This window comes from Triticum urartu, chromosome 1 (assembly GCF_003073215.2).
Source record: "Triticum urartu cultivar G1812 chromosome 1, Tu2.1, whole genome shotgun sequence".
Taxonomy (NCBI): domain Eukaryota; kingdom Viridiplantae; phylum Streptophyta; class Magnoliopsida; order Poales; family Poaceae; genus Triticum; species Triticum urartu.
This window is the reverse complement of record NC_053022.1, coordinates 122,111,903-122,128,722: the sequence shown is the minus strand read 5'-3', so window position 1 is coordinate 122,128,722 and position 16,820 is coordinate 122,111,903.

Genomic DNA, 16,820 nt, shown 5'->3' with positions numbered 1-16,820 from the left:
TGGTCCCGGTACGTTACCGATAAACCCCGAAACTCTTCCGGTGACCAAAACAGGACTTCCCATATATAAATCTTTACCTCCCGACCATTCCGGAACTCCTCGTGACGTCCGGGATCTCACTCGGGACTTCGAACAACATTCGGTAACCACATACAAACTTCCTTTATAACCCTAGCGTCATCGAACCTTAAGTGTGTAGACCCTACGGGTTCGGGAACATGCAGACATGACCGAGATAACTCTCGGTCAATAACCAACAGCGGGATCTGGATACCCATGTTGGCTCCCACATGTTCCACGATGATCTCATCGGATGAACCACGATGTCAAGGATTAATCAATCCCGTATACAATTCCCTTTGTCTATCGGTACGATACTTGCCCGAGATTCGATCGTCGGTATCCCGATACCCTGTTCAATCTCGTTACCGGCATGTCTCTTTACTCGTTCCGTAACACATCATCCCGTGATCAACTCCTTGATCATATTGTGCACATTATGATGATGTCCTACCGAGTGGGCCCAGAGATACCTCTCCGCTTACACGGAGTGACAAATCCCAGTCTCGATTCGTGCCAACCCAACAGACACTTTCGGAGATACCTGTAGTATACCTTTATAGTCACCCAGTTACGTTGTGACGTTTGATACACCCAAAGCACTCCTACGGTATCCGGGAGTTGCACAATCTCATGGTCTAAGGAAATGATACTTGACATTAGAAAAGCTTTAGCATACGAACTACACGATCTAGTGCTATGCTTAGAATTGGGTCTTGTCCATCACATCATTCTCCTAATGATGTGATCCTGTTATCAACGACATCCAATGTCCATGGTCAGGAAACCGTAACCATCTATTGATCAACGAGCTAGTCAACTAGAGGCTTACTAGGGACATGGTGTTGTCTATGTATCCACACATGTATCTGAGTTTCCTATCAATACAATTCTAGCATGGATAATAAATGATTATCATGAACAAGGAAATATAATAATAATCAATTTATTATTGCCTCTAGGGCATATTTCCAACAGTCTCCCACTTGCACTAGAGTCAATAATCTAGTTCACATCGCCATGTGATTAACACTCACAGGTCACATCGCCATGTGACTAACACCCAAAGAGTTCTGGGTTTGATCATGTTGCTTGTGAGAGAGGTTTTAGTCAACGGGTCTGAACCTTTCAGATCCGTGTGTGCTTCACAAATCTCTATGTCATCTCCTAGATGCAGCTACCACGTTCTATTTGGAGCTATTCCAAATAACTGTTCTACTATACGAATCCAGTTTACTACTCAGAATAATCTGGATTAGTGTCAAAGTTTGCATCGGCGTAACCCTTTACGACGAACTCTTTTACCACCCCCATAATCGAGAAAATTCCTTAGTCCACTAGTTACTAAGGACAACTTTGACCACTGTCCTGTGATCCTTCTTGGATCACTCTTGTACCCCTTGACTGACTCATGGCAAGGCACACTTCAGGTGCGGCACACAGCATAGCATACTGTAGAGCCTACGTCTTAAGCATAGGGGACGACCTTCGTCCTATCTCTCTATTCTGCCGTGGTCGAGCTTTAAGTCTTAACTTCATACCTTACAACTCAGGCAAGAACTCCTTCTTTGACTGATCCATCTTGAACACCTTCAAGATCATGTAAAGGTATGTGCTCATTTGAAAGTACCATTAAGTGTTTTGATCTATCCTTATAGATCTTGATGCTCAATGCTCAAGTAACTTAATCCAGGTTTTCCATTAAAAACACTTTCCAAATAACCCTATATGCTTTCCAGAAATTCTACGTTATTTCCGATCAACAATATGTTAAAACATATACTCATCAGAAATTCTATAGTGCTCCCACTCACTTCTTTGGAAATACAAGTTTCTCATAAACTTTGTATACACCCAAAATCTTTGATCATCTCATCAAAGCATACATTCCAACTCCGGGATGCTTACTCCAGTCCTTAGAAGGATTGCTGGAGCTTTGCATACTTATTAGCATCTTTCAGGATTGTCAAAACCTTCCGGTTGTATCACATACAACCTTTCCTCAAGGAAATCATCGAGGAAACAATGTTTTGACATCCTATATGCAAGATTTCATAAATAATGCAGTAATCGCTAATATAATTCCAACAGACCTTTAGCATCGCTACGAGTGAGAAAATCTCACCGTAGTCAACTCCTTGAACTTGTCAGAAAACATCTTAACGACAAGTCGAGCTTTCTTAATGGTGACATTTACCATCATTGTCCGTCTTCCTTTTAAAATCCATCTACACTCAACAGCCTTACGACCATCAAGTAGTTCTTCCAAAGTCTACACTTTGTTTTCATACATGGATCCTCTCTCGGATTATATGGCCTCAAGCCATTTATCGGAATCCAGGCCCACCATCGCTTCTCCATAGCTGGTAGGTTCATTGTTGTCTAGCAACATGACTTCCAAGACAGGATTACGTACCACTCTGAAGTAGTACGCATCCTTGTCATCCCACGAGGTTCGGGAGTGACTTGATCCGAAGTCTCATGATCAATATCATAAGCTTCCACTTCAATTGGTGTAGGTGCCACAGGAACAACTCTTTGTGCCCTGCTATACACTAGTTGAAGTGACGGTTCAATAACCTCATCAAGTCTCCACCATCCTCCCACTCAATTCTTTCGAGAGAAACTTTTCCTCGAGAAAGGACCTGATTCCAGAAACAATCCCTTATTGCTTTCGGATCTGAGACAGGAGGTATACCCAACTGTTTTGGGTGCCCTATGAAGATGCATTTATCCGCTTTGGGTTCGAGCTTATCGGCCTGAAACTTTTCCACATAAGCGTCGCAGCCCCAAACTTTTAAGAAATGACAGCTTAGGTTTCTCTAAACCATAGTTCATACGGTGTCATCTTATCGGAATTACGTGGTGCCCTATTTAAAGTGAATGTGGTTGTCTCTAATGCCTAACCCATAAACTATCGTGGTAATTCGATAAGAGACATCATGGTATGCATCATATCCAATAAGGTGCAGTTATGATGTTCGGACACACCATCACACTATGGTGTTCCAGGCTGTATTAGTTGTGAAACAATTTCCACAATGTCTTAATTCTGTGCCAAACTCGTAATTCAGATGTTCATCTCTATGATCATATCATAGATATTTTATCCTCTTGTCACGACGATCTTTCAACTTCACCCTGAAATTACTTGAACCTTTCAATAATTCAGACTCGTGATTCATCAAGTAAATATACTCAATATCTACTCAAATCATCTGTGAAGTAAGAACATAACGATATCCACTACACGCCTCAACACTCATTGGACTGCACACATCAAAATGTATTTCTTCCAACAAGTTGCTTTCTAGTTCCATTTTACTGAAAACGAGGCTTTCAGTCATCTTGCCCATGTGGTATGATTTGCATGTCTCAAGTGATTCAAAACCAAGTGAGTCCAAACGATCCATTTGCATAGAGTTTCTTCATGCATATCTACCAACAAACATGGTTCGCATGTCTCAATCCTTTCAAAAATGAGTGAGTCCAAAGATCCATCAACATGGAGCTTCTTCATGCGTTTTATACTGATATGACTTAAGTGGCAGTGCCACAAGTAGGTGGTACTATCATTACTATCTTTTGGCATGAACATGTGTATCACTACGATCGAGATTCAATAAACCATTCATTTTAGGTGTAAGACCATTGAAGATATTATTCAAATAAACAGAGTAACCATTATTCTCCTTAAATGAATAACCGTATTGTGATAGACATAATCCAATCATGTCTATGCTCAACGCAAACACCAAATAACAATTATTTAGGTTTAACACCAATCTCGATGGTAGAGGGAGCGTGCGATGCTTGATCATATCAACATTGGAAATACTTCCAACACATATCGTCAGCTCACCTTTAGCTAGTCTCTATTTATTCCGTAGCCTTTTGTTTCGAGTTACTAACACTTAGCAACCGAACCGGTATCTAATACCCTGGTGCTACTAGGAGTACTAGTAAAGTACACATCAACACAATGTATATCCAATATACTTCTATCGACCTTGCCAGCCTTCTTATCTACCAAGTATCTAGGGTAATTCTGCTCTAGTGGCTGTTCCCTTTATTACAGAAGCACTTAGTCTCGGGTTTGGGTTCAACCTTGGGTTTCTTCACTAGAGCAGCAGCTGAATTGCCGTTTCATGAAGTATCCCTTCGTGCCCTTGCCCTTCTTGAAACTAGTGGTTTCACCAACCATCAACAATTGATGCTCCTTCTTGATCTCTACTTTTGTGGTGTCAAACATCACGAATATCTCAAGGATCATCATATATGTCCCTGATATATTATAGTTCATCACGAAGCTCAAGCAGCTTGGTGGTAATGACTTCGGAGAAACATCACTATCTCATCTGGAAGATCAACTCCCACTCGATTCAAATGATTGTTGTACTCAGAAAATCTGAGCACAAGCTCAACAATTGAGCTTTTCTCCTTAGTTTGCAGGCTTAGAAAATTGTCGGAGGTCTTATACCTTTTGACGTGGGCACGAGCCTGAAATCCCAATTTCAGCCCTCAAAACATCTCATATGTTTCGCGATGTTTCAAAAATGTCTTTGGTGCCTCAACTCTAAACCGTTTAACTGAACTATCACGTAGTTATCAAAATGTGTATGTCAGATGTTCGCAACATCCATAGACAACGTTCGAGGTTCAGCACACTAAGCGGTGCATTAAGGACATAAGCCTTCTATGAAGCAATGAGGACAATCCTCAGTTTACGAACCTAGTCTGCACAATTGCTACTATCAACTTTCAACTAAATTTTCTCTAGGAACATAATTAAACAGTAGAACTGAAGCGCGAGCTACGACATAATTTGCAAAATCCTTTTGACTATGTTCAGGATAATTAAGTTCATCTTATGAACTCCCACTCAGATAGACATCCCTCTAGTCATCTAAGTGATTACATGATCCGAGTCAACTAGGCCGTGTCCGATCATCACGTGAGACGGACTAGTCAACGTCGGTGAACATCTTCATGTTGATCGTATCTGCCATACGACTCATGCTCGACCTTTCGGTCTTCCGTGTTCCGAGGCCATGTCTGTACATGCTAGGCTCGTCAAGTTAACCTAAGTGTTCTGCATGTGTTCCGAGGCCATGTTTGTACATTCTAGGCTCGTCAACACCCGTTGTATATGAACGTATGAATCTAACACCCGATCATCACGTGGTGCTTCGAAACTACGAACTGTCGCAACGGTGCACAGTTAGGGGGAACACTTTCTTGAAATTTTAATGAGGGATCATCTTATTTACTACCGTCGTTCTAAGCAAATAAGATGTATAAACATGATAAACATCACATGCAATCAAATAGTGACATGATATGGCCAATATCATATTGCTCCTTTTGATCTCCATCTTCGGGGCTCCATGATCATCATCGTCACCGGCATGACACCATGATCTCCATCATCATGATCTCCATCATCGTGTCTTCATGAAGTTGTCACGTCATCTATTACTTCTACTACTACAGCTAACGGTTAGCAATAAAAGTAAAGTAATTACATGACGTTTAAGTTGACACGCAGGTCATAAATAAATAAAGACAACTCCTATGGCTCCTGCCGGTTGTCATATTCATCGACATGCAAGTCGTGATTCCTATTACAAGAACATGATCAATCTCATACATCACATATATCATTCATCACATCCTTTTGGCCATATCACATCACATAGCATACCCTGCAAAACAAGTTAGACGTCCTCTAATTGTTGTTGCATGTTTTACGTGGCTGCTATGGGTTTCTAGCAAGAACGTTTCTTACCTACGCAAAGACCACAACATGATATGCCAATTGCTATTTACCCTTCATAAGGACCCTTTTCATCGAATCCGATCTGACTAAAGTGGGAGAGACAGACACCCGCTAGCCACCTTATGCAACTAGTGCATGTCAGTCGGTGGAACCTGTCTCACATAAGAGTACGTGTAAGGTCGGTCCGGGCCGCTTCATCCCACGATGCCGCCGAATCAAGATAAGACTAGTAACGGCAAGCATATTGAACAAAATCAACGCCCACAACTACTTTGTGTTCTACTCGTGCATAGAAACTACGCATAGACCTAGCTCATGATGCCACTGTTGGGGAACGTAGCAGAAATTCAAAATTTTCCTACGTGTCACCAAGATCTATCTATGGAGAGACCAGCAACGAGGGGAAGGAGAGTGCATCTACATACCCTTGTAGATCGCGAAGTGGAAGCGTTCAAGTGAACGGGGTTGATGGAGTCGTACTCGTCATGATTCAAATCACCGATGACCAAGTGCCGAACGGACGGCACCTCCGCGTTCAACACACGTACAGCCCGGTGACGTCTCCCAAGCCTTGATCCAGCAAGGAGAGAGGGAGAGGTTGAGGAAGACTCCATCCAGCAGCAGCACAATGGCGTGGTGGTGATGGAGGAGCGTGGCAATCCTGCAGGGCTTCACCAAGCACCACAGAAGAGGAGGGAGAGAGAGATGCAGGGCTGCACCAACGAGAGATCGAATCGCGTGTGTTCTGGGCAGCCCAATGCCTCAATATATATAGGGAAGGGGAGGGGCTGCGCCCCTTCTAGGGTTCCCACCCCTAGGGGGGCGGCAGCCCTAGATGGGGATCAAGGGTGGCGGCCAAGAGGGGATGGGAGAGGGAGGCGCACCAATATGGGCCCTAAGGCCCATATCCCATTAGGGTTTGCCCCCTCTCTCTCTCTTAGGCGCATGGGCCTTAGTGGGGCTGGTGCCCTTGGCCCATGTAGGCCAAGGAACACTCCCTACAGCCCATGTGGCCCCCCGGGGCTGGTGGCCCCACTTGGTGGACCCCCGGGACCCTCCCGGTGGTCCCGGTACGTTACCGATAAACCCCGAAACTCTTCCGGTGACCAAAACAGGACTTCCCATATATAAATCTTTACCTCCGGACCATTCCGGAACTCCTCGTGACGTCCGGGATCTCACTCGGGACTTCGAACAACATTCGGTAACCACATACAAACTTCCTTTATAACCCTAGCATCATCGAACCTTAAGTGTGTAGACCCTACGGGTTCGGGAGACATGCAGACATGACCGAGACGTTCTCCGGTCAATAACCAACAGCGGGATCTGGATACCCATGTTGGCTCCCACATGTTCCACGATGATCTCATCGGATGAACCACGATGTCGAGGATTCGATCAATCCCGTATACAATTCCCTTTGTCTATCGGTACGATACTTGCCCGAGATTCGATCGTCGGTATCCCGATACCCTGTTCAATCTCGTTACCGGCATGTCTCTTTACTCGTTCCGTAACACATCATCCCGTGATCAACTCCTTGATCATATTGTGCACATTATGATGATGTCCTACCGAGTGGGCCCAGAGATACCTCTCCGCTTACACGGAGTGACAAATCCCAGTCTCGATTCGTGCCAACCCAACAGACACTTTCGGAGATACCTGTAGTATACCTTTATAGTCACCCAGTTACGTTGTGACGTTTGATACACCCAAAGCACTCCTACGGTATCCGGGAGTTGCACAATCTCATGGTCTAAGGAAATGATACTTGACATTAGAAAAGCTTTAGCATACGAACTACACGATCTAGTGCTATGCTTAGAATTGGGTCTTGTCCATCACATCATTCTCCTAATGATGTGATCCCGTTATCAACGACATCCAATGTCCATGGTCAGGAAACCGTAACCATCTATTGATCAACGAGCTACTCAACTAGAGGCTTACTAGGGACATGGTGTTGTCTATGTATCCACACATGTATCTGAGTTTCCTATCAATACAATTCTAGCATGGATAATAAACGATTATCATGAACAAGGAAATATAATAATAATCAATTTATTATTGCCTCTAGGGCATATTTCCAACACTAGAGCCGGAGCTGTAATAGCCTTGAGCCGTGCCAAAGCATGGGTACCAGAATTAGACCCGGCAGATGTAGCTAGTGGGTATCCTAGCTTAAAGGAAGATGGAACTTCCTTCGATCATCAAGACTTTGCCGCCTGTGTCAAAGAGATTCATCCTCATGCAACAGTCATTGCTGAAGAAACCAATCTTTCCAAATATCAGACGGCTTCTGATGAGGATAATTAGAAGATGTAGACGCTTGCGTACAAGGTGATGGACTTAATTCCGCCGATTCGTAAGCACACTTTCGCCCCTGATATTGACCCGTCCAATCTGATTGACGACGAGGCTGAATTCCTCGCCTTGCATGGCTTTGACTGCTCCAAACCAAACTTCCAGACAGTCGAGGAGGAAGAAGAACTGGCAAGGGATGAACCGGAGGCCTACCGTCAGCAAGACCAACAAGAGTGAACCGCCAGGCGGGTTAAAGACTTAAGCTTTGACAAAACACTTGACCTCATGTTGGCTCATGGAGCTATGTAATAGGGTAGTTAAAACATGAATTTGTCGTGCCATCGCGCATGTTTTCTGTTTTCCGTAATACTAATGATCCACGGGTTTAAAAAAGCACTCTTTGTATGATAGTCTTTGACTTATGCATATTTGAATTATTATGATCCTACACACAAAAAAACACAAGGGCCCTGGCGGCACCGGGCGGGTCATGATACCCAATTAAAGCCGCTGGTGACGAATAGTCCATGACCAGGGCCAGTTTGATAACTACTAAGTAAAATAACATACCTGTGATATATACTTAAATTGCCGGCTTATCAGTTTCATGCAATTTATAGGTGTGAGAACTATAACTTCAACCATGGTATTCATTATGCTTTGGCGATGTAGAGTTTGCCCTCCCAACGGGTTGTATAAACCCAAAGTGTGCTTCCAATGTAAGTCGTAAAAACGGCAGCTGGGCCCGACTCATAAAAAACTGGAAAGCAACGAAAAAACTCAAATACGAATAATAAATCAAAAGAAATTCAGGGCTTTTGTAGACTGTCAAAGGAAATTGTCATCTTCAATGAAACTAGCCAAATCCACTGGACTGTTCGTGCTGCCGTGATCCTGAGTCACAGTGTGCCCAATCGACATTTGAACCCTAGATAAGTCTGGTCTTGCTCAAAGACTTATGAGGAGTACGCGGGGCCGGAGCACCAGTATCATGGGCCAATTTATCCAAGTTTCAAGGAAGGCGGCTTATGAAGCCTGGATCCATTTGACTCTGTAAACCGTACTCTCACATGACAAGCCGTTGTTTGAACCTTAATCGAGCTCAGATCTTGGTTGAATACGCCATAAAGACTGATCGTTAAGAGTTTGGCGGGTCAATCAGGATGACCTGATCGAGTTGAAGCAGCTGGTGTTACAGGCAGGACGACCCGGTAAGAGTTTGTTCTCTTTGGTCGAATACGCCTATGTTTGAACAAACCTGGTCAAGAGGGTAGTAACACTATGTTCTATTTGGTCGAATACGCCTATGTTTGAACAGGAAGCCCCCCAAGTGACATACTTACAATCGTGGCGTTGAGCCGATCAAAAGGGTACCGACAACTATGTTATCTTTGGTGAATACACCTATGTTTGAACAAGAAGCCCCCAAGTGATCATATAACCTTTTGGTCTTGCGCTGATCACGTGGGTACTGACAGCTATGCTCGATAAGCAGGAAGCCCCCAAGTGATCATATAAGTTTTGGCATTGCGCCTGATCAAGAGGGTACTGACAGCTATGCTCAATGAGCAGGAAGCCCCCAAGTGATCATCAAGGACCTATGTTTGAGATGTGCTATGCATCCAACTCTCTTTGGTCCTGGAAGTTGTGGGCGTCAAGCCTCTTAAATGATGATAAAGACTTAGCTTTGAATAAGTAAAACAACAGAGGCCCTGAATTGTTAGGGATGCCGGCTTTATTATACTGTTTATAATATATACATCAGATAACTATGTACATCATGAGAGCCAGAGGCTCAAGTATAGTAGGGCCGAAGATGAGCAATGTTCCACGGCCGACGGGTCTACTCCTCCGATGTGCGTGAGTCCTTGTTGTCTTGAACATCAATAAGGTAGTATGACCCATTATGTAGATTCTTGCTGACCACAAAAGGTACTTCCCAAGGTGGTGATAACTTGTGCATGTCTGCCTGATCTTGGATGAGCCGAAGCACTAAGTCGCCTTCTTGAAAGGTTCTAGTTTTGACCCGGCGGATGTGATAACGCCGTAGGTCTCACTGGTAAATCGCCGAACGAGCCGCCGCGAGGTCACGCTCCTCATCCAATAAGTCAAGTGCGTATTGACGCGCCTTCTCATTGTCGACCTCAACATAAGCCGTCACTCGGGGTGAATCGTCACGAATGTCACTAGGGAGAACCGCCTCTGCCCCATAAACCATAAATAAGGGTGTGTAACCCATAGACCTGTTGGGGTTGTGTTGATGCTCCATAACACTGAAGGTAACTCCTCCACCCAACAACCCGGCATTCTCTGTAAAGGAACCATAAGTCGGGGGTTGATACCCCGCAGAATCTCCTGATTTGCTCGTTATGCCTACCCATTGGATTGAGGGTGAGCTACAGAGGAAACATCAAGTAGGATATGCTCCCGTTGATAAAATTCTTCCATAGCACCTTTAGAAATATTAGTGCCATTATCTGTTATGATGCTGTGCGGAAAGCCAAAACGGAAAATCACCTTCTTCATGAATTGAACCGCCATTGTCGCATCACATTTACTAACCGGCTCTGCTTCAATCCACTTAGTAAACTTATCAACCGCCACCAAGAGGTGGGTATTCTTATCCTTGGACCTTTTGAAAGGCCCAACCATATCAAGCCCTCAAGTTGCAAACAGCCAAGTAACTGGAATCATCCTCAATTCTTGAGCCCGCACATGAGCTCGTCGTGCAAATTTCTGACAGCCGTCACATCTGCTTACCAAATCCTCAGCATCGGTATGAGCCGTTAGCCAATAAAACCCATGACGGAAAGCCTTGCCTACCAGAGATTTAGAGCCGGTGTGATGACCATAATATCCTTCGTGGATTTATTGTAAAATCTCATAGCCTTCTTCAGGAGAGACGCAATGTTGAAACGCTCCTGTAATGCTGCGATGGTGCAACTCTCCATTGACAATCGTCATTGACTTAGACCGCCGGGTTATCTGACTGGACAAGACCTCATCCTCTGGCAACTCACCCTGGGTCATGTAAGCCAAATACGGAACCGTCCAATCAGGAATAGCATGGAGAGCCGCCACCAGTTGTTCTTCTGGGTCAGGAACAACAAGGTCCTCCTCTGTAGGCACTTTCACAGATGGGTTAAGCAGAATATCCAAAAGCGTATTGGGCGGCACTGGCTTACGCTGAGATCCTAGCCGGCTTAAAGTATCAGCCGCCTCGTTCTTCTGACGATCAATATGTTCAGCTTGGTAACCCTTGAAATGACCTGCAATGGCATCAACTTCCCGGTGATAAGCCGCCATAAGAGGATCCTTGGAATCCCAAGTGCGAGAAACTTGCTGAGCCACCAGATCTGAATCACCAAAACACCTCACCCGGCTTAAGCTCATCTCCTTAGCCATCCGAAGACCATGGAGTAAGGCCTCATACTCTGATGCATTGTTAGTACAGGGGAACATTAACCGGAAAACATAGGAAAACTTGCCACCTCATAGGGAAGTCAAAACAACTCTAGCCCCCGAGCCCTCCAGCTGTCTGGATCCATCAAAGTGGATAGTCCAATATGTGCTATCCGGCTTTTCCTCAGGCGTCTGCAACTCTGTCCAATCATTGATGAAATCCACCAGTGCTTGGGATTTGATAGCCGTGTTGTTGGGGAACGTAGTAATTTCAAAAAAAATTCCTACGCACATGCAAGATCATGGTGATGCATAGCAACGAGAGGGGAGAGTGTTGTCCATGTACCCTCGTAGACCGAAAGCGGAAGCGTTAGCACAACAGGGTTGATGTAGTCGTACGTCTTCACGATCCGACCGATCAAGTACCGAACGCACGGCACCTCCAAGTTCAGCACACGTTCAGCCCGATGACGTCCCTCAAACTCCGATCCAGCCGAGTGTTGAGGGAGAGTTTCGTCAGCACGACGGTGTGGTGACGATGATGATGTTCTACTGACGCAAGGCTTCGCCTAAGCACCGCCACAGTATTATCGAGGTGGACTATGGTGGAAGGGGGCACCGCACACGGATAAAAGATCAAATCAATTGTTGTGTCTCTAGGGTGCACCCTTGCCCCCGTATATAAAGGATCAAGGGAGGGAGAGGAGGCCGGCCAGGGAGGAGGCGCGCCAGGAGGAGTCCTACTCCCACCGGGAGTAGGACTCCCTCCCTTTCCTTGTTGGATTAGGAGAAGGGGGGAAAGAGAAGGAAGAGAGGAAGGAAAGGGGGGCGCCGCCCCCTCTCCTTGTCCTATTCGGACAAGGGGGAGGGGCCGGCCCTGCCTTGGCCGCCTCTCCTCTTCTCCACTAAGGCCCACTATGGCCCATTAATCCCCCGGGGGGTTCGGGTAACCCTCCGGTACTCCGGTAAAATCCCGATTTCACCCGGAACACTTCCGATATCTAAATATAAGCTTCCAATATATCAATATTCATGTCTCGGCCATTTCGAGACTCCTCGTTATGTCCGTGATCACATCCGGGACTCCGAACAACCTTCGGTACATCAAAACTGATATAACTTTCATTGAAACTTTAAGCGTGCGGACCCTACAAGTTCGAGAACTATGTATACATTACCGAGACATGTCTCAGGTCAATAACCAATAGCGGAACCTCGATGCTCATATTGGCTCCCACATATTCTGCGAAGATCTTTATCGGTCAGACTGCATAACAACATACGTTGTTCGCTTTGTCTTCGGTATGTTACTAGTCCGAGATTCGATCATCGGTATCTCAATACCTAGTTCAATCTTGTTACCGGCAAGTCTCTTTACTCGTTCCGTAATACATCATCCCGTAACTAACTATTTAGTTGCAATGCTTGCAAGGCTTAAGTGATGTGCATTACCGAGTGGGCCCAGAGATACCTTTCCGACAATCAGAGTGACAAATCCTAATCTCGAAATACGCCAACCCAACAAGTACCTTTGGAGACACCTGTAGAGCACCTTTATAATCACCCAGTTACGTTGTGACGTTTGGTAGCACACAAAGTGTTCCTCCGGTAAATAGGAGTTGCATAATCTCATAGTCATAGGAACATGTATAAGTCATGAAGAAAGCAATAGCAACAAACTAAACGATCAAGTGCTAAGCTAATGGAATGGGTCATGTCAATGACATCATTCTCCTAATGATGTGATCCCGTTAATCAAATGACAATTCATGTCTATGGTTAGGAAACATAACCATCTTTGATCAACGAGCTAGTCAAGTAGAGGCATACTAGTGACACTTTGTTTGTTTATGTATTCACACATGTATCATGTTTCCGGTTAATACAATTCTAGCATGAATAATAAACATTTATCATGATATAGGGAAATAAATAATAACTTTATTATTGCCTCTAGGGCATATTTCCTTCAGTCTCCCACTTGCACTAGAGTCAATAATCTAGATTACACAGTAATGATTCTAACACCCATGGAGTCTTGGTACTGATCATGTTTTGCCCGTGGAAGAGGCTTAGTCAACGGGTCTGCAACATTCAGATCTGTATGTATCTTGCAAATTTCTATGTCTCCCACCTGGACTAGATCCCGGATGGAATTGAAGCGTCTCTTGATGTGCTTGGTTCTCTTGTGAAATCTGGATTCCTTCGCCAAGGCAATTGCACCAGTATTGTCACAAAAGATTTTCATTGGACCCGATGCACTAGGTATGACACCTAGATCGGATATGAACTCCTTCATCCAGACTCCTTCATTTGCTGCTTCTGAAGCAGCTATGTACTCCGCTTCACACATAGATCCCTTCCACAACGCTTTGTTTAGAACTACACCAACTAACAGCTCCACCGTTCAATGTAAATATGTATCCGGTTTGCAATTTAGAATCGTCCAGATCAGTGTCAAAGCTTGCATCAACGTAACCATTTACGATGATCTCTTTGTCACCTCCATAAACGAGAAACATATCCTTAGTCCTTTTCAGGTATTTCAGGATGTTCTTGGCCGCTGTCCAGTGATCCACTCCTGGATTACTTTGGTACCTCCCTGCTAGACTTATAGCAAGGCACACATCAGGTCTGGTACACAGCATTGCATACATGATAGAGCCTATGGCTAAAGCATAGGGAACACCTTTCATTTTCTCTCTATCTTCTGCAGTGGTCGGGCATTGAGTCTTACTCAACTTCACACCTTGTAACACATGCAAGAACCCTTTATTTGCTTGATCCATTTTGAACTTCTTCAAAACTTTGTCAAGGTATGTGCTTTGTGAAAGTCCAATTAAGCATCTTGATCTATCTCTATAGATCTTAATGCCCAATATATAATCAGCTTCACCGAGGTCTTTCATTGAAAAACTCTTATTCAAGTATCCCTTTATGCTATCCAGAAATTCTATATCATTTCCAATCAGCAATATGCCATCCACATATAATATCAGAAATGCTACAGAGCTCCCACTCACTTTCTTGTAAATACAGGCTTTTCCAAAAGTCTGTATAAAACCAAATGCTTTGATCACACTATCAAAGCATTTTTTCCAACTCCGAGAGGCTTGCACCAGTCCATAAATGGATCGCTGGAGCTTGCACACTTTGTTAGTTCCCTTTGGATCGATAAAACCTTCAGGTTGCATCATATACAACTCTTCTTCCAGAAATCCATTTAGGAATGCAGTCTTTACATCCATTTGCCAAATTTCATAATCATAAAATGCGGCAATTGCTAGCATGATTCGGACGGACTTAAGCATCGCTACGGGTGAGAAGGTCTCATCATAGTCAACTCCTTGAACTTGTCGAAAACCTTTCGCAACAAGTCGAGCTTTGTAGACAGTAACATTACCGTCAGCGTCTGTCTTCTTCTTGAAGATCCATTTATTCTCGTTGGCTTGTCGATCTTTGGGCAAGTCAACCAAAGTCCACAATTTGTTCTCATACATGGATCCCATCTCAGATTTCATGGCTTCAAGCCATTTTGCGGAATCTGGGTTCATCATCGCTTCCTCATAGTTCGTAGGTTTGTCATGGTCAAGTAACATGATTTCCAGAATTGGATTACTATACCACTCTGGTGCGGATCTTGCTCTGATTGACCTACGAGGTTCAGTAACAACTTCATCTGAAGTTTCATGATCATCATCATTAACTTCCTCACTAATTGGTATAGACGTCACAGGAACCGGTTTCTATGATGAACTACTTTCCGATAAGGGAGCAGGTACAGTTACCTCATCAAGTTCTACTTTCCTCCCACTCACTTCTTTCGAGAGAAACTCCTTCTCTAGAAAGGATCCATTCTTAGCAACGAATGTCTTGCCTTCAGATCTGTGATAGAAGGTGTAGCCAACAGTCTCCTTTGGGTATCCTATGAAGACACATTTCTCCGATTTGGGTTCGAGCTTATCAGGTTGAAGGTTTTTCACATAAGCATCGCAGCCCCAAAATTTAAGAAACGACAACTTTGGTTTCTTGCCAAACCATAGTTCATAAGGCGTCGTCTCAACGGATTTTGATGGTGGCCTATTTAACGTGAATGCGGCCGTCTCTAAAGCATAACCCCAAAACGATAGCGGTAAATCAGTAAGAGACATCATAGATCGCACCATATCTAGTAAAGTATGATTACGATGTTCGGACACACCATTGCGCTGTGGTGTTCTGGGTGGCGTGAGTTGCAAAACTATTCCGCATTGTTTCAAATGTAGACCAAACTCGTAACTCAAATATTCTCCTCCACGATCAGATCATAGAAACTTTATTTTCTTGTTGCGATGATTTTCCACTTCACTCTGAAATTCTTTGAAATTTTCAAATGTTTCAGATATATGTTTCATTAAGTAGATATACCCATATCTGCTTAAATCATCTGTGAAGGTGAGAAAATAACGATACCCGCCGCGAGCCTCAATATTCATTGGACCATATACATCAGTATGTATGATTTCCAACAAATCTGTTGCTCGCTCCATAGTTCCGGAGAACGGCGTTTTAGTCATCTTGCCCATAAGGCACAGTTCGCAAGTACCAAGTGATTCATAATCAAGTGATTCCAAAAGTCCATCAGTATGGAGTTTCTTCATGCGCTTTATACCAATATGACCCAAACGGTAGTACCACAAATAAGTTGCACTATCATTATCAACTCTGCATCTTTTGGCTTCAACGTTATGAATATGTGTATCACTACTATCGAGATTCATTAAAAATAGACCACTCTTAAGGGGTGCATGACCATAAAAGATATTACTCATATAAATAGAACAACCATTATTCTCTGATTTAAATGAATAATCGTCTCGCATTAAACAAGATCCAGATATAATGCTCATGCTCAACGCTGGCACCAAATAACAATTATATAGGTCTAATACTAATCCCGAAGGTAGATGTAGAGGTAGCGTGCCGACGGCGATCACATCGACTTTGGAACCGTTTCCTACGCGCATGTCACCTCGTCCTTAGCCAGTGTTCGCTTAATCCGTAGTCCCTATTTTGAGTTGCAAATATTAGCAACAGAACCAGTATCAAATACCCAGGTGCTACTGCGAGCTCTGGTGAGGTACACATCAATAACATGTATATCACATATACCTTTGTTCACCTTGCCATCTTTCTTATCCGCCAAATACATGGGGCAGTTCCGCTTCCATTGACCAGTCTGTTTGCAGCAGAAGCACTCAGTCTGAGACTTGGGTTTCTTCTCCTG